Source organism: Chaetura pelagica, unplaced genomic scaffold (assembly GCF_000747805.2).
Source record: "Chaetura pelagica isolate M959 unplaced genomic scaffold, ChaPel_1.0 scaffold71, whole genome shotgun sequence".
NCBI lineage: Eukaryota > Metazoa > Chordata > Aves > Apodiformes > Apodidae > Chaetura > Chaetura pelagica.
Window position 1 is genome coordinate 4,262,161 of NW_009952435.1, and position 19,123 is coordinate 4,281,283.

At 39.4% G+C, this 19,123-nt stretch overlaps 1 protein-coding gene across 1 annotated transcript in view; it reads left to right on the forward strand.

The window, feature by feature from the left end:
- Positions 1–1,915: 1,915 nt before the first annotated feature.
- Positions 1,916–19,123, forward strand: part of FHOD3 (formin homology 2 domain containing 3) — a 341,206-nt gene continuing 323,998 nt past the window's right edge. The window contains exon 1 of the mRNA XM_010008354.1: positions 1,916–2,022. The gene's annotated coding sequence lies outside the window, so the exon portion shown is untranslated. The remainder of the gene's footprint in view (positions 2,023–19,123) is intronic.

Below are 19,123 nucleotides of genomic sequence, written 5' to 3' on the forward strand. Positions count from 1 at the left end.
TCTTTCCCTTTCTTCAGAGAATGAATCTTTATCTCAGATTGCAAATGGTGCCAAGTGTCACTTTCTAATTGTAAATGTGTCCTTCTGCACTTTTTCCGGTGCAACTAATTTGGATTAATCGAAGACTGATTGTATTATGTTATTGCCTATATAAATCAGTGCTAGGAAATGTTTTCTTTAATGGATTGCCAGATAAGAAATGTGGCTGTTGCTTTATCATGCTTTCTGGAACAGCTACTGGGAGCCCATAACTTTGAGGGGAAGTTAAGATGTAATTCTTCAGAGAAGGATTCTCATTGATTTTCTTTCCTAGTGTTAAAAAGAGCAGAACGAAAAATTCATGGTTGTGATTTCCTTTCCTTGATTAATTGACTGTTTAGACCCTTGCTTATCCATTCAGAGAGTTGGTGGCTACCACCTGTGGCAGAAAACTGGTATGGTGTTAAATGTTCTCCTCTTCCCAAGGTGGCTTTTGCAGCAGGGATGCACATTTACACCATTGTCATGGTTGCCTTTTTGATAGATACAGGCATGAAAAGAACCTGTGAGTTTGTTTTGCCAAATCTAGAGGAATGAAACATCTTATATTGGGCAGATCAGTCTGAGACTGCTTCACTGTTACCACTAGATTTGGTACCTAGTAGCACCATGATCTGAGGCTTACATTATTTGTCAATTTGTAACCAGTTACAAAAGGACCCCCAGGACAGTGTTGACGGGCAAAGGTTCGTAGCAGCCTGTCCAGATGATGTCAGTGATGACAGTCTCTGTTCTTCTGGGTTGGTTTCTTTCTAGTCACTTACACCCTAGTAGGGAGGCAGGGCAACCCCATATGTTCACCTGCCCTTTGGTAAATGTTTTCTTGTTTCCCTGCCCTGGGAAAGCTTTTTTCCTCATTCCTTGTGATTTGACACTGGGCTATCTAATGGTGAGAAAGGAGCTCATGTTACTTTCTAGCTCTTCCCTCAGACTTCTTCAGTTACTCCTCTCAATTCAGTAATTATTTTGTATTCCTGTGCAATAAGTTAGCAAGAGTTTTGAGATGGATCTTTCTAGACCTTCTCTTGTGATGAGCTTTGCGTAAAAAACCCAGAAAATTCCTTTTCTAAGTTTGATCAAATCTAGCATAGCTGTAACAGTTGATGGAAGACTTGAAGGTGAGGGAAGACAGGATGGATATAGAAGCTTTAATAATTGCTCTCTCCCCCTTCAGTGTCATTGCAGGCAGGTTCCTGCTTTTAGGCCTGGTCCTCGGTTGCCTCGATACCTTTGTTGGAGGTTGGTTCATATCCGGTACTTCCCCCTGGTGCTTAGGAATGTCTTCCCTGCAACCTCTGAGGCCAGTTAGCACGTGACTCTAAAATAACAACACCAGAAAATCTGTGTCTTGGTTGCCTGCACTCCCTGTCACTGCAGGACCCCAACTCTTGGCTGCCACGCCTTGCACTGTCCCTTGGTTGTATCCCTCCTCATAGGGGGACATTAAGTGGCTCACAGAACGTCTGCTTCTTCCTTTCAGCTCCATACAGAGGCCCAGAAGCTCTACTTAAATGTGATGTAAGAACAGAGAACGGTCATTCATATCCTAGATATATATTTAAATTAAATTACCTGTCCTTATAGGATTCTAAAGATACTGTGATAAAAACTTCCAACTAAACTTTCTGTATGCTCAAATAAATACATTTCTGTGTTTTTTAGTTGCACTGATATTGTTGTGACCAAGCGTGGTGTAGTGAATATGGACTTGAGATTCCACAAATTGTAGAACAGCACCCATTTTCTTATCCACTCCCTACGTATGGTTTATTTTAGGGAAATCTTACCCAGGGACCCAGAAAATAGGAAGGCAATGTTCAAGATACATTAAAGAGAATGACTACTGTAATCTAATGATCTGAACTTTGTTCTACAGCTTGATGACTGCACCCTGCAATTGTCTCACAATGGTACCTATCTGGATCTAGAGTCCACCCTAGCAGAACAAAGAGATGAACTGGAAGGCTTCCAGGAGGATGCTGGGTAAGTAAATGTTTATGAAAATAAGATAAGTATGCTTATTTGTCCAGAAACATTAAGGCTCTCTGAGTGTGTGGTTAACTTGGTACATTCAGGTCAGCACAGGAACAGAAAAGATAAAATTATTCCCTCTGTAAACACGTCTCCCTGTTTTCTGTGATTAATAATTTTATGACTCCTCTATGTTCACTTGTATGGTTTCTCCAAAAGAAGAAGGCATACTGTGAGAAATCTATCAAGATGAATGTCTTGACTACTAGAATACATTGTAATAGTTCTTTGGAACTTGATAAATGTGGGTGGTTGGTACTGAGAAGTCAGATCTTTCTCTCATAACAGTTGGTGTAGAAGATTGTTTTGGGGTCATGCCTCTGAACTTACAACCTCAGTTTCTTTGTCACTTAGGAGTTTAATTCCTTCTTTTACATTCTTAGAGAAAAGACCTGTATGGATTTCTTTCTTACTCCGGGTGTTGATTTAGTTAGACTGGGGGATGTGTGTATGTGTGTTTTGTTTGTTGCATATTTTCCTCTTGCCTTTATTTTTCAATTATTGCTGGCTCACATGGATTGCTGTGACATGGCTTTTCATAAACCATCTCTGACAACTGAAAATGAAAGCAAACGTTAGCATCAGTATGTGTCAATATGAATGCATGTATAAAATATGCTTTTTCAAAGATTATTTCTTTTGGGCCTTTTAGGTGATTACTTTTCGAAGATAAAAAATGAGCAGACAGTCTAGGGCTATTTTTGCCTTGCTGATTGCTATATTGGACTGGATTATTGTAATTAATTTTATGGGTGCACTTGGCTTGGGCTTCTTGCGTGTGAGTAATGTTGCTGTGCCAAAAGGAAATTAGCTGCATTCTGAATTGGTCAGGGTTTTTTAACTGTAAGAAGCACAGACCTTTTGCTTATACTGTTTTCTCTGCTTTTTGTGATAGCTGTCTTGCCTTTGTTTGAATGATTCCTACAAATTTAAACTGTCCCTCTGAAGGTGATTTTATGTAAAAAATAATTTTAAAGGATGTTACATGTAGTCGTGTGTGTTTGTGTACACATCTTCATACCAATTTTGTGCATGTTTTTATAACTATTGAAGGGTAAAGAAACTGTTCTATTAGAATTTAAATTAGTTAGAAGAGGGTTCTTCAATAGGAAGAGTAGCCAATACATCTGAACTGAGCATCCCTTCCTATGCAATAGGAGTGTTGAGTGTGGAAATTGTTCTAGTGTTCAGTTTTATACCACAGTAATAAAAAATGCTGTGAAGAACAGCATTTCATTTAATTATAGATGAAGAAAAAACCTTTCTCTTTTGATAATTTTTCATAGTATGTGTGAGTTTGTCACATTTTCTTTCATTTCCGTTGATGTGTGTTATAGTTCTAATAATTTCAACTTCATTGCTGTTGACACCCCACAGTGGCATTGCTGAAAAATTTGGCAAGCCAGAGACTCGTTGGTGCTTTTTCTGCCAGACTTTGCACTTGAAATGGCAAGCTACCTTCCACCTTTAATTTCTGCTTCCTTTGGGCACAAAAAGTCAACTGTATTAATTGTTCCTGAAACATCATGCTAGTTTTCTATGTGGCATTTCTCCTAGGAGAGAACCCAAAATATGTGGACCTAATTGTGATGGTTAGAGTTGCATGTTTACTGGTTTTTTTTGAGCTGAAAAACCACATTATGTTTTTTGTGTACTTTGCATGTGCACACAGGCCTCCTAATGACTCAACCTGTTTTCAGGTGGGTAATTGCTTCTTCCATTGTCCTTCATTCCTCTGCAAAGATGGGCAGGGAAATATGAAACTGTGTACTAAGGTGCATCACAAACACTTGAGCTACAAATTATTATTGTAATTACCTTTTGAAAATAGTTTTGTGAAATAAATAAGAATAACTTGTGTCTGTTGTTGTCATGTAGGTAGCCCCCACTGTCACCGGTCTTTGTCCTGCTCTCTGAAGTTGTCCCTCTGGTAATTATGGGTCAGTAGGAAGTGCCATGTTTTCACATTTCACCTGCCTGCCTTAGGTGCAATACAGGATCAGCTCTTAGGTACAACACTGGGGAACAGGCTCATGTGTCCTGCTGCAGAGGGAAGAGGGGATGAGTGCCTGGAGGGATACTCCCCTCAGCACCTATTTTGAGATGCCTGTAGGTACAACTGGTATACATAATCCTAGCTTGCGTTTAACCTGGAGTGCAGCTTGATTATCATGAGGTTGAGGGGTTTTGGTTCCATATCTACACGCATATGCCCAATAACTTCTAGGTTGGAGCCCTGAAATCCTAGCATTTACCTCTGCTGCAGGTCAGTTGTGTACAAACCATTGCATTTAGGAGTAACTGGCTAGAGGACAAGCAGGTACTGGTGAGGAAGAAAATGAAGAAAGGGGGACACCTGACTTGGACAGGAAAAGAACTGACATTTTTGGGAACTGAAATCAAACCAGTGATTTATGGTGCTGTGAAAAAGGTAAGGAGAATCCAGGGGTGTAAAGCAGGAATTTAGCCAGTGAGATGCAGTGAACTTGGTGTCTTTAGTACTGGTGAGGATTTAGCTGGATTTCTGCATTCCATTTTTGTCCATATTTTGTGGGAGAACTGGAAGAAAATAAGCAACCAGAACTTTAGAAATTTGTGCAAAAGTTTTTCCATATGATTTGTCACTTCAGGGTAAAAGCAACTTGTGTGATGTTATTGAGAAAAAAGGTGTACTCTAGACATAGGGCAGCAAATGCAGTCAGTAATGTCTCACTGCATCCCAGATTTCTAGCAAACTAAACTCCATTTTGGGGCCTTTCAGCTCTCATCTTTTGCCCTTACAGAGACCAAGGTGCTGACCTAGAGTGCTCCCGAGATGGAGCTTCTGGCTGTGGGCCTTGAGGGCTTAGCAGCTGCGTGCTGTCTGGGAGGGACTGGCCACAGAAACCGCTTAGTCTCTTTCTTTCTCTTTGGGTCATTTCAAGGTCCTGCTCTTAATCTTCAAAGCTTTTAATTTTCTGAGATTAGGCTATCTCAGGACCTGCCCCTCTGCTGTGCTGAGGTTGCTGTGCTCATCAGGGTCACTGAAGCTTGCTGAACTCTGAATGAAGGATTTAGTAGCTGGATATTTGTGGCATTTTTAAAATTTTAGATCCTAAACTGTGTAAATGCCTATTAGGAGTGACCAGAGCATCCTGCAGTCTCTCTGTTTTCAACATCTTTTTGTCAAATATTCCTGTTTGCCCTGGCAAAGCTATGAACATTGTGTGTTTTTAAACTTACTGATGAAAGGAGACTTAGAAATAAATAAACAAACCATGCAGGAAACACAACCTTGCAAATTTTTATTGGTGCAAGAGGATGCAGGTATTTGTATTCTCTTGGAAGGATTAGATGAGCATAGTGAAAAATGAGAAGGATTTTTCTTCAAGAGGAAAGAAGAAGATGGTGGTGGTGTTTAGTCTGGATGTCTATGATGTGTATCTGTAAATAAGAAGTACAAGAAATACATGCACTCATACACAGTTTCAAAATAATCCTTTTCTGTTACTAAATATAATAAAGAAAGGCTTTTGGTAGTTGCTGTCTACCCCAGGAGAATCTAAACTTCTGTTTTAGAGGAAACCCAAGAAAGAGAAAGAAAACCCAACAAACGTTCCCTCTTAGTCCATAGTGCTAACTGAGCAAAATGCGGACAAGGACAGTTTTCCTGTGTCTACAATTCTCACTGCTGCCATTTGCACAGTTGGGAATAGTTGCGGGATTCAGGAGAATAAGGTCATTTTTATATGGGGTGGTTTTTTTACAGTTGGGATGAACAGCTGGTCAAGCAATGAGTCTGGCCCTGCAGAAAGTGTCACAGCTGGGAAACAGGTCAGTAAGAGCGTGTAGGAAAACTACCTTTCTTTTCAAGTCTGGGATGTATCCATAGTTTGGTTGCTTATTGGTTTTGTTTTGGGGTTGGTTGTTTGGTTTTTTGTTGTTTTCTTGCTCCCAACACAAATTACTTTGTGGGTTCTGAATTGTGTGAGGAGGTAACATTGAGGTAGTTTAGGTGAGCTGGTTGTTTTGTTGAGGTGCCCATGACAGATAATGCTGTTTTACTTTGCTTACTTGTGATTTTATAGAGCGAGAAAGAAGTTTATGTATTTTTTACCATATTATTGCTTAGGTTCTTTTCATGGGCATAATTTAACAGGCCCTGTCAGGCTCCAAAATGAAATAACAGGTCCCATACACTTTCCCTGCCAGAGAATACCAGCCAAGGCATCTCTGAGTGCTCATGCTTCCAGAGCATGTAATCAAGAATTAAGCAAACGTACATGTATTTCATAGAGCTTGAGAAATGAGACATGTGACTTTAAAATATGTGCGCTAGAAGTAGGATGGAGGCTATTAACACTTCAGTCTTCCACCACACAAGTATTGATCAGTTAAGAGATAAGGATTTCCTGACAAGGTGTCTTGTGAAGAAAATAAAATTAAACTTTCCTACCAGTAGTAAAACGCTACTACTTTTGTAGTCAAGGAATCAATACTGCTGTATAAATATAAAATATATTTAGAAAATAAGCTTCTGAATAAAAAATAGCAAACTTGAATACATTTTACTGCAGACCAGAGCTTGTTTTCTCAGGTACTCTTGGCTTTAAAGATGGCTTTATGGTGTGGAAGTAAATCTGTTCTGCATATATCTAGATCAGAGACTGCAAACGGCTTTGCTCACAGCAAAAGACACAAAATACAAGATCCGTGTGGGCTTGTGGAAGTAACATATGGTCACCTGCTTTGGTGGGCTAACAGGAGGGAGCTGGAGGGTGGCTTTAAGCACACAAACCACCACAGTGACCACAAGTATCTGTGGTCTGTAGTTGACACCTGGGGACATCAAATGGGGCTGCAATCAATGCACCTTACAGTTTTATTCAAGTCTAGGTGGAGAACCTTCAGGCAAGTAGCCTACAGGAAAAGTTGAGATAGTGTGTAGCCTTTCACTGATGTGCTGACATGCCCTTCAAAGGCAAGCAGAGTTGTTTTTGCTCATCTCCCAGTAGCCCCAGTCTTCCAAGTTGGGCCATGCTCCTTTTCTTCCAACTGAAAAGGACCAACATCCATAGTGGCACTCCCCAAGCTTAGGCAAGGGGGCAGGTCATTGCTTCATGAGCTTTTCCTCTTCTGTGTGGTTTTGGGGGAGTAGGAGCCTTGGACTGGTAGACCTGACCAGGGCAGGTCATAGGCAGCCCTTGGAATTGATGCTTGTGAAATGTGAAGGGACCCAGTAATCTTACTGCGTGCATCTGGGAATAGCGTCAAAAGCTTATGCAGCTCTTGGAGTCTGGGACAGCACCTCGAAGCCCAAGCACTGAAATACTCTGCAGTCTGGTTTTGTCCTGGTGCGTTTATTTGTGGGTGGTTTTTGTTTGGTGATGGTGTTTTTCTTTTGAGTTATTTTTTTGAGCACTTGACTCAACTTTTTGTAGCTTGTGGTTGTCAGTACTGAAACAGCTGTGTCGTCTTCTCTCCCACTTTGCCCCAGAGCTGACTCACAACTCTTTGTTGTCGAGGGGAAAATCTACATCTGTACAAAGGTATCTGTGGAAATATTTGAAGACTCGCATGCTTTTTTTGCCCTTTTTTAAATTGTAGTGATTATTGCTGGCAAATAAATGCAGTAAGAGTGCTGTTCTTCAAAAATTATTTCCATTGCAAAGTGTATTGCATTGGAAAATGTATTGCAAACACTGTTGTGCTTAGCTCTCTCTCAGCTCAGTATGTACCAAATACAGCACCAAATCAAAACGTCTGTGCATAATTAGCAGCATTTTTCTTAGGATAACCTTTTTTTAAGATAGTCTAATTTGGCATCTAGTTTTACATGTTGAAATAGCTGAGGAGTCCAATATTTTAGAGTGGAAACTTAAATAAAACCAGGTTATAGAAACAGCTGATGCCAGATGTTTTATTGGAAAACTTTTAATTTTATTAACATTGAAGTTCCTTAATAGCTGTGTTTGCACTCTGCCCTCCTCATTGATTATGAGGTTATAAGCTAAGTGAGCAGCTCTTGATGCTTGAAAATGTTTCTCTTCAATTTGTGAGGAGGAAATCCCTTCTTTTCTCTGTAAACAAATCGTCTGCAGGGCTTCAGGTAGGGCTGCCTAAAAGCGCTGTAGCGCTCCAATTTCAACTCCTATTGTGAAAAAAAGTATCAATTTGAGGATCCAAACCTCAAACACCACCATCACTCTGCTGGTGCAGCTTGCAAATGGATGTAGAATTGCAGTGTAATTGCCCAGAGCGTGCAGGCAGCTGAGTGAGTTGGTGCTGGGTAATTAGTAAAAGCTGTGAACTTTCTGCACTTCCTTATCCACAGCAAATTTGCATGCTCCTCCTCTGTGGTAAACACAAAGTAGATTTGTATAGGCAAGCTCACACTCTTTTTATTCTGTGGGAATTCTTCTGTCTTTGGGCTTGGCGTGTGGGGATGTGTGTGTGTTTTACCACTGACTAAAGTAATAACCTGCTTCTGGTAAAAATAGGTGTCTCTAATTTAGCCTCCAGTTGGGAACTAACAGCTTAAACCACTGCAAATCTGTGAGTTGCACAGGATCTTTGGTAATGTATTGTAAAAACAGTGACTTCTGCCAGGGTTAAGACCACAGCAGTACAGCAAAATAGTAATTTATTTCACATTTACTGCTCAGTAATTGTGCTTACTGGCAAAAGCGTTGATGGCTCAGCAATCAATGCAAAACCTGTTTATGAAGTGGAGTTCATATGTAGAAATTAGCGGCCTGAGGGCAAAGTGTTCTATATAAGAACGTGTATGTCAAGTCAAGAAGAAGCTCTTGCCAAATACGATGCTGATTGAAAACTTGCAAAAAGCAGAGAGACCCAAAGGAGGATATTGATCGATGCAAAGTTGAATTTATTTTTATGTACTTATACTTACACACACACATGCATGCCCTACTGCAAAGTAGGGCAATTTTAAAATAGTTCTTGCTGAGTCTGATTAAACTGGTCATGTCCTGAGAAATAGTGCAATTAGCCAATTAGGCCAGTAGGACACTGCTTTAAAAATGTGTTCTGTGTCACTTTGGAAAATCTATTCTTCAGGTTGTTACCTTTTTAGTATCATCAATTATTTTGGAAAATCATAAGAAGATAAGATTTTTTTTTCCCCACTCAAGGTATTAGAGAATGATTTTGAGTAGAAGGGTGAAGTTCATGAAAAATTATTAACACTGTTTTTTTCCAAACTTTTTAAGTCAGATTTTTGATAATTTTAATAATGAAAAAAAAAAAAAAGAGCTCTTTTTTTTCATTCTGTAAGTCAGAGTCTTTGTGTGATTGTGCAGGTGCCCTTTACTTTTGTTCTGTGTCTGTGGAATTCTTCTAATGAGCTCAGTCTGGCACTCTTTTCCTGGAACCAAAACTGTGGGTCCCACAGTGTGGAAGGGAGAACCCTTCCACCAGAGAGGTGGAAGCATCGAGTAACCCAACTGGGGAGATCAATTTATTTTACTTTCTTCCTTGCTCTCTTGCCCTGCAGGTTTTCAGTTGATCTTTCTGCTGGTTTTTGTTTGTTTTTAAAAATTTTGGATATTTCAAGGCATCTGTTTTTCCAAATTTTTAAATGAGGAAGTTTTAAATGCACTTCGAAGTGCTGGTCATGGCAAAACCGCAAGATTAGAAGTTACCTGGTGCCTGGGAGGAATGTGTATGCAGAGTCTGAGAGCTACTGACAGCAGTGGGAAACATTTAACCTAGGAACTGGAAAGCATTGGTCAAGTGATATAATCTCTGCAGAAGAATGTGATGCAGGTTGACAAGAAGTGAGGAAAGAAGCCTTCTGGTTCTGTTTCAAGCAATATTACTGTTAAAATAGCACTTCTCATGCAAATCTCTTCACCATTTGTCAACTCATAAAGTTTGTGGGTTTTTAATGCAAAAATACAAGGTGGAGATTTAACTGACCATGCCATCAGTGTTTCACAGAATGACAGGATAAACTTCCTCCTGTAGACAATTTTATATGGGTTGAGCTTTTGAAGTGAGAAGGGACACAGCTTTGATCATGATTAAGGACAGCTCTTGTAAAATGGACACTAACTGTGAAGGCAGCAGTCAGCTCTCAAATATTTTAGGGGCTGTTAGAAGTGTATTCTGTTAATGTGTGGAAATTGAACCATTGACAACTGAGAAATAACCAGCATGATGATTCAGAAAAGAATGGAAGGGAGTGGGGAAGGGATTCTCATTTTCTAGCTTCTGGTATTTGCTTGCACAGAAACTGCCTAAAAGGACAAATGGAACAAATGTTCCCCCATTTTAACTTGCTGCATTTCACAGCATGTGAAAGTGATTCATTGTCTCTTGGCAAAAATCATTGCCTTGTGGTGAGGTACACAGAAGACTCTACCCAGACCTTTACTGACATATACTCAGAATACATTAGTAATAAATAATTAGGTGCTACTAATGTGGCTCATGAGGCATACTTTGTGAATCCCTTGAATGTTTTACTTAGACCTTCTGAACTTCTGATTTTCTTCCCCCTACTTCTTCCATCCCATTTCATTTCCATTTAAAAAGGAGAAGAGAAAAAGATGAAAACTCTGCAGTGTGAATGTTGTACTTCAGTAGGTAGATGTAAAAACCCAGCACCTTTTAGTGATAGTCTGTATGTAGACTTAATTTGCAGGCTTACATGGGCAAGGGTGTGTCAGCCACAGTGCTCTTCCTTTCCTTGGCATTCGCATGTAACTTTTTGCATGATATACAGGTTATTAGTAGGGAATGAGGCAGTTAATTTTTAAATTATTTTTGGCAAAGACAGGAATAATATTGGAATAATCTGCAGGGAAAAAAACATGTACAAGCATCAGCATACTTTGTTCCTTTGCATACTGTTGCTTACATTATTAATCTGCAAGATTTTGCCTGCCTAGTTTTTGTTTAGGGAATATGCCATTGCGATTATTTCTACCTGGATTAGTATACCTTTGTTTTTTTTCATGAAGCGTCAACAGGCATCTGAATAGTTTTCATTTGCTTTTTTTAATCCAACCTTGTAAAATGGTTGTTACTTCAGTAAATGTGTTATGGTTCAGGAATGCTCTGAATAAAACTGCTATGTGAAGTGATTAGATGACTTGCAAGTATATTGCAAGAACAGGATGCAGACACATTCTGACTTCACACTAAGTTTTTAGATGGAAAAACCGAGGTAGAAAAATCCACTGACTTCATTTAAGGATGTGTGTGTTTGCCTTTCATGCACCAGAAAGGGTTACTAGTTCTGTCATCCATTTGAATTGTATTGGAGGTGAATCTTAGATTTTAAAAATCTTTTATAAAATTTATTTTATTTCCTGAGCTCCTTTGTTTCTATTATTGAATAAGATTACCATGAACTTGAACATGACAGTTGGATTGTTGGATGATGATCTCTGAAGAACTTCAAAAAGGTTACTTGTTTGGATAAGATTTTTGGATGACTTTCGGGGAGATACTTAATGCCTCTCTCCATGCATGTGTGTGCTCTCACTCTCAAAAAAACCTTGGCTTTTATGCAACAGTTTTTTAAAGTGTCAGATACATATTTTTTTTGCATCTCTGGAGTCTGCAGTTGAATAGAGAAATATATCCTATTGAAACTGCAGTCACACCATATCTTAACAGATTTGAAATCAAAGCCTAGGATTTATGCTGTCTGATTAATAACAGGTTAAGAAACACTCTGCTTATTGTGTGTGTGCTGCCTTGCAGGTCTTTTTCAGGGAAAACCTGATAGACTCAAGTCCTTGAACTCTGGCAAAAATTACATCCCTTATGCATTCAACAAGGAATAGTTTGTTTTCCACTGCTGATGTAGAGTACCTTATCCTATGAAGTGACTGTGAGGCGATACCCTATCACAGAAGCATTTCCACTCCCTGAAAGGTGTGTGCAAGTGAAGATGGAAATTCATAGTGGCTGAAATGAAAATGTGAAAGCCAGTTGCAAAAATCATGCACTTTAGCACATGTCTGTTTCTATACATTTGCCTCTGGTGGCATCCTTTTGTCCAGGCTGACTCTCATAGGTTTCAGTGGCTTTTTCACGAGCTTAAGGCTTGCTGTTGAATGCTGTTCTCATTAAGCTATGCCTCTTGAAAAACATGTATGTGATTATTGGAGAAGGTTGATGGTCCACCAAGAAACATGAGTCCTATGAGAGGCTGTAACGAAACATGAAGCATGTGTTGGGCATGTGTGCTTTGAAAGGTTTCCATGAAGAGCGGCATCCGCGTTAGCCAGGTTTTCATAATGGTTAGCTTATTGCAGTAGGCAGAAATAGATGCAGAATTGTTGTAGAATAAGTTGTCAAGCTGGCTATGAGTGTTGGCCAAGTCTGAGAACATTTTCAGTGTTACTAAGTTGAGCTGGGTTTTCATCCAGCCTGTGTTCTCTTTGGGATATCCAGGCAACAGTCCGTGGTGTTAGTGTAGCTTGATTCAGTAACTCATTGTCTTTGCTGTTCTAGTGGGCTGTGAAGCATGATGCAAATATCATTTGGTTATTTCAAGAGATGATTGGGCAGGGTAAACTGATGCCAGGCAGATCTGATACCAGCTGCTGCTGCCTTACTGTGAGCGATTTACTCTTATTGAACCTTGTAACAGTGGGAAAGAATGGTTATGGAATGGGGTTTGAAGGTTGAGGATGTCAGACCTTCTTGTGTGATAACAATTGAAACTAATAAAAATGCAAGGTACCTATAGTGTTTGCCAGTATCTGATTTCACCTTTTCTCTAATATGGTGAAACAAGAGAGGGTAAGCCTTTTGCTAACATGTAGGATTTTATGTAGTGTTTCACAAGTTACGTACAGGTTACAGGCTACAGGCTACAGGCATGGGCTTGTTGCTTTTTACGGTGCTTCTCTTAAGCGGGATGAGGAAGAGTGGATGTAAGGAAGGAGAATGTAAGCTGTGCTATTAGCCTTGTCGTAGCAGAGCAATGGGAATAAGGAGGTCCATGCTCTGGATCTCTAGACTTAAAATCCCTTTGCTGCTGTTGCCAGTTTAAAATGAAAGTTTTAAAATTTGTTTTCCATCATGTCCATGCTGCCTTGCCAGAGGCTCAGCTGGGATCCAAAACCTCTTAGTTTAAATAAAACGTAATAAAATCCCCCCCACAAGAAGATGTCTCACTCTTTAAGTCCAGTCACCAGTGTGGTTGGCTTAGTGGTATAATCCAAATTACAGATCATAGCAATGGGGATTTCACTTATTTGCCATGTAGCCACATAAATGTGTGTAGCACTTTTTGGAAGATTCAGATCCAAGTTTGTTGTTATGGGGTTAAGTTTTCTTATATTTTTCTGGTTTATCTACATTGATTGAAAGGCTCCAAGTTGTTAATAAGATAAAATGGTTGCTTCTAACAACACCAGACTGCTTGTAACGACCTTGTTCTATTTCAGGTATCTGTGCTACAGGCTTTTGATTTTTTTATTCTTACTATGAAGCAATACTAAGTTTTCTTGGCAGCCAACTATGTTGCTAGAGTGGTAAAATACCTGCAGTTGATCTGCTGTTGTGCTATAGACCTGTGGCTTTTTACATACTTGTAGAAAATACCATGTAGAAAGTGAAACAGGAGGAACCCAAAAGTTTGTAGCATGACCTGTTCTTGTAGAATTTGTGTTCTATCCAACTATCTTATTCAGATACTAAATAATAATTAAGAAAGCTTGAAAAGTAATATACTACTTTAGTTGTAAATTATAAAATGTGTTTTCAGAAGAGTGAGATTGTTTCAAAAGAAACTAAATTTATTGAATTGCAATATCTAGGTCTTTAGCAAAATATTAGGAGGTCTGAATAGTGGCCTGTCCTGAAAGAAAACTTTGTCAGAAAATAAAAAGTTGAAGTAGAAAATGGATGCTAATCAATGCATTCTCTTATATGAAGATGAACTTTGACAGAGGGTTGGCTGTGGTCTTTCTTGCTAAAGCTGACAATGAAATGTAACTGGGTATTTACATAAAAATAACCATTTAAGACAGCCAGTCTAGGTACTGTTTTCAAAATGTTAACAAAGTGAAGTTTTGGAAATAAATAATTGAGTGCAAATATTTGTAAAATAGTACATAAACAATGACAAAATAAATTTTATATACTCCAGGTGACGTTCACTGAGTCAAAAGTATTCAGCAGTGAATTGCATAATTTTGGGGATTTTACATGTTACTAGTTATGTCATAATTAGCTTCTGTGCAGGAAATCTAGTATGTCTAAAAATCCTTTAAATTACTCTGGTGTTTGAGTCCTTTTGATTTTTGATGCACTGGAAAAGTTGGCGACGTGACCAATGGGAGAAAATAATATTTATTTTTGTGTGTGTGAGAATTTTCTGTGTTATGAGGGATCTTGTTGGGATGGTATTGTGGAGCAGAATTTGTAGAAGAGAGCTTGCTCTAAATTTTACTCCTTCGTAGGGAGATGAGGCAGTGAGGGAAGTAACACCACTGTTGAAGCTTGATATACTAGCAAAATAATAGCTTGTTTATATTGAGGAGCATAATGCATTAGATTTTTTTGGAAAAGAGGGAGAAATTGTATTAAATTTTTAAGTAGTCTGAGTCTCAGCATGCCTTGCAATGGTGCTGATTTCGTAGGTGCTTGTCTTCCTTTGCTCTCTTTCCAATGGCTGAGCACAATTTGCTGTCCCTTTCTTCCAGCAGGTCGCCACAGACCCGTATTTTCAGCAAAGAGCTGGGAACACAGCATACATTTTACTTGACAGATTGCTGAATCACTAAAGAATACCATGATAATAGTGCCTGTTATATGTTACTTTAAGATATTTCTTTTAGTTGATTAATTTTTCAAGATCGGACGAATAATATGACCGATAATGTAGCTTTCCTTTTTTTTTTTTTTGCTAACTGGAGCAAAAGTGATCTGGGTTATCCCTTTACAGTTACTGTTCTGAGATAAACTCTACTACATTTTTCCATTTTCTAATTTCGTTGTCTTGGAGGATTTGTATATGCCAAGAGCACCCAAAATTCAGAGATCTGGTTGATAAGGAGCCTGAGATTTATGTTGAGGTAAGGCAATTAGAAGGCTGGAAATAGGTTGAGAAGCTGAATGGTGGACTACTGATGTAGGGAAGCTCAGTTTTGGTTCCTGGAGGGTTTAAAATGATCCTTAAAGCAACTGGTGGTATTAGATTAAAATGGGAACTACACAGCGTAGGGGCTGGTTTTTTTTGGGGGGGAACGTGTGAAAACAAAACTTATAGCTTTCTGAGTAGCACTTGTAAGTGATGTGCGCATTTAAAATGGAAATTCTTGGTAAATTATGTAATATTAGTAGGACAGCCCTATAGCCTGTACATGGAAACTAGATTCAGGATGCCTTATGCTATCTGGCAGTTTGTCTTAAAACTTTGTTACCACGAAAGTGCTTCACAGAAACAGAAAGAAGGGGTCTTCCAGAGGTGGAATGAATTCTAATACTTCCATGGGTGTAAATAATAGATCAAATTCTCTCCCTTGTCCAGTTGAGGAGATGGACACCTGGCATCCAGCCAGAGTCAACCCACTACCAGTGGGTTTGACCAACCCAGTGGTAGATTGCAATGGGAATTATGGGTAGTTTGAAGCAAGTATGGCAATGGTTTGTATAGTTGAATTTCAGCATAATAGCCACATCTTAGGGTGGCAGAGTGTGGAGTAAGATCTTCCACTCTGTACCCCACATCAGTAGCTGCAAAGTCAAGTATTTGATGTAGTATCTGGCTTTTCCAAATCCATCTGTGTATGGATTTACACGTTGCAGAACACTGGACTTTTTCCTTCGTGATCTCTCGACAAGGACATCAGCTTTTTACTTACTCTGTATGTTTTTATGCTTTTCTGAGTACATCCCAGGACTGATTCTATTCTTAATGCTCTCTCTGTGATACCAGGAATTGAAAGTTTGTCAGCTGCTTGACAGTAATCTGTGGAACTGAAAGAGATGAGCTTTATATTATCGGCTTAGCTGGTTTTCCAAGTGAAGTGTTGGAGAAGAAAAAACAAAACACTGGCTACTCTTTTTTCGTACTTCTTACCTATTCAAGGGGAGGGGAAAGAATGCAAACATTGTTTCTTCTCACTGAAGGATCTCAAACTCCTATCCTTCACACTTGTGCAGTTTAAGAGTTACTACTGTTACTAAATGAAAAAAAGGTATGTAAATTAACATCTGTGTTAGGAAATAATTTTCAGTTAGAAACCTGTCAGTTATATAAAATTTCACAGCACATACTAGGAAATACAACTTTCTTCTGAAGGAAATTAAGTGCTCGCTGCCCTAAAGTAGCTTGCTACTGTCTTAGCGGAAGGTAAGTAAGTGGTTTAGAATCTTAGAATCATCAAGGTTGTAAAGACCTTCAAGATCATCAAGTTCAACCATCAGCCCTGCACCCCCGTGACCACTAAACCATTGCCCAAAGCAGCACATCTACTTGCTTTGTGAACACCTCCAGGGACAGTGCCTGGAGCTTGGTCCTCAAGCAAACCAAGTGGGGGAAAAAGCTGAAATGCATGTAATTCAAAGCACTCAGGGTTTCTTGCCTTTTGTTCTAGTTTTTGCTTTCTGATATTCATGGAATATCTTCTTCCATAGTACTCTGGTCTTTTTATACTTCTCCTTTCTTAGTGGAATAAGCAGACGGATCACAAACCACCATATGGTACCAACTGCTCCCACAGAAAATGTCTTACATGGAGGTACTATGTAATGACATTCAAGATTTTGGTAGGTTGGTTGGGTTTTTTTCAGTGTTTGTTTATTTCTCAGCCTTACAGCAAGATCTGAAAATGGATATCCTTTTTTTTTTTTCCCCCTGCTTCCTGTTCTTTTGCTGTTGTCAGATGTCTTTGCAGACAGCTTTGCCCAGCTCAGACTGCAGTAGGATTTTATTCTTTCCTAGTCAGCCTGGCTGTGGAGCCCGAGGATTTTGCACTTGCTTTGATGCTCATTTATATGCACTGACTCCTCTATACCATTATTATGTTGTTTTTCCTGATGTCCCAGTGCTGTAGCGGATGTTCAGCTGATGCATATCTAGAAGTTTTAAGCCTCCTTTTTCTTCCCTCTTCATCTTCCCTCTCAGAGGAGTAAAAATATAGTCATGTAATGGACAGAGAAGAAAAATCTGATGGAGAGCATGTACTGGAAGGCATATAGCCATGGATAATGCAGGTTGGCAGGGCTTGCATAACCAAGGATGAATCTACTGGTGTTCCTTGCTCAGTGAAGGCCTGAGTAGAAATGCCTCAACACTCCTCATATGCTGAAGTGCTGGCTGGTCACAAGTGAATTGGCTGTTTGCTCCCATGACCTGTGGGCAACCTGCAGAGCCACAGACCACCTGTGAGGCCATGGCAGGCAGAGACTGACTGTGCTTTCCTTTCAGTAGCAAATACATTCTGCTTTCTTCTACTTGAAATCCCTCCCTGTAGGTCAAATTTATTTTATTTTTTAATATTTATTTTTTTGTGTGTGGAAGGAGTGAATTTGCTTTTGGAGACTTTTTTAGCTTGAAGCCTTTGTTGCTACATTTCATCTCCTTACTTTTGAAGACATGATCTTCTGATCAAGTATTTGATGCAGAGAGGAAGATAACATTCTCAGCTATTTAAAATATTTGATTGCAGATTGTCTTCTGAAAAATTAATGACAAACAGCTGTTTATTTCTGCCCTCACACTTGGTATTTTTAAATTTATACACCCCTCAAATCACATGTGTAGATCTCAGGTGATGAATGTACTTTGCTAAAATAGCAGCAATGTGTAAGGGCTCAACAAGATCTGGGTCCTAAAAGAGGGAGGAGATGGACAGCTACCAAGGTCCCTGATTTGCAGATGGGGGATGCTGGGTGTAGGGACACCATATGGTACCAACTGCTCCCACAGAAAATGTCTTACATGGAGGTACTATGTAATGACATTCAAGATTTTGGTAGGTTGGTTGGGTTTTTTTCAGTGTTTGTTTATTTCTCAGCCTTACAGCAAGATCTGAAAATGGATATCCTTTTTTTTTTTTCCCCCTGCTTCCTGTTCTTTTGCTGTTGTCAGATGTCTTTGCAGACAGCTTTGCCCAGCTCAGACTGCAGTAGGATTTTATTCTTTCCTAGTCAGCCTGGCTGTGGAGCCCGAGGATTTTGCACTTGCTTTGATGCTCATTTATATGCACTGACTCCTCTATACCATTATTATGTTGTTTTTCCTGATGTCCCAGTGCTGTAGCGGATGTTCAGCTGATGCATATCTAGAAGTTTTAAGCCTCCCTTTTCTTCCCTCTTCATCTTCCCTCTCAGAGGAGTAAAAATATAGTCATGTAATGGACAGAGAAGAAAAATCTGATGGAGAGCATGTACTGGAAGGCATATAGCCATGGATAATGCAGGTTGGCAGGGCTTGCATAACCAAGGATGAATCTACTGGTGTTCCTTGCTCAGTGAAGGCCTGAGTAGAAATGCCTCAACACTCCTCATATGCTGAAGTGCTGGCTGGTCACAAGTGAATTGGCTGTTTGCTCCCATGACCTGTGGGCAACCTGCAGAGCCACAGACCACCTGTGAGGCCATGGCAGGCAGAGACTGACTGTGCTTTCCTTTCAGTAGCAAATACATTCTGCTTTCTTCTACTTGAAATCCCTCCCTGTAGGTCAAATTTATTTTATTTTTTAATATTTATTTTTTTGTGTGTGGAAGGAGTGAATTTGCTTTTGGAGACTTTTTTAGCTTGAAGCCTTTGTTGCTACATTTCATCTCCTTACTTTTGAAGACATGATCTTCTGATCAAGTATTTGATGCAGAGAGGAAGATAACATTCTCAGCTATTTAAAATATTTGATTGCAGATTGTCTTCTGAAAAATTAATGACAAACAGCTGTTTATTTCTGCCCTCACACTTGGTATTTTTAAATTTATACACCCCTCAAATCACATGTGTAGATCTCAGGTGATGAATGTACTTTGCTAAAATAGCAGCAATGTGTAAGGGCTCAACAAGATCTGGGTCCTAAAAGAGGGAGGAGATGGACAGCTACCAAGGTCCCTGATT